Source organism: Crocuta crocuta, unplaced genomic scaffold (assembly GCF_008692635.1).
Source record: "Crocuta crocuta isolate KB4526 unplaced genomic scaffold, BGI_CrCroc_1.0 scaffold328, whole genome shotgun sequence".
NCBI classification, from domain to species: Eukaryota; Metazoa; Chordata; class Mammalia; order Carnivora; family Hyaenidae; genus Crocuta; species Crocuta crocuta.
The window spans coordinates 1,307,377-1,307,577 of NW_027529645.1; the positions used below are offsets into that span (position 1 = coordinate 1,307,377).

The 201-nt window shown below is 62.7% G+C and overlaps 1 protein-coding gene across 1 annotated transcript in view; it reads right to left on the minus strand.

Annotated features, from left to right (window-relative positions):
* Nucleotides 1-201, minus strand: part of ADD3 (adducin 3) — a 121,144-nt gene that overhangs the window by 118,818 nt on the left and 2,125 nt on the right. The window lies entirely within an intron of this gene.

A 201-nucleotide genomic window follows, 5' to 3' on the forward strand; every position in this document is an offset into this window, starting at 1 on the left:
CCTCTTAAGCGCCTCAAGGCTCCAGAGGGGAGGGCAGAAGGGGTGGGGGCGTGAGGAGGGAGGGACCTGGGCCACGAGCCCTCGGTTGCGGGAAGCAGCGACACCTGGGTCGCGATGCCCTTAGCTCTAGCTCACAGTTTTTAAAAAAATAACTTAACCCCCTTCCTTCCCCTCCCGCCCCTCGCCCTGGCGACCGTTACC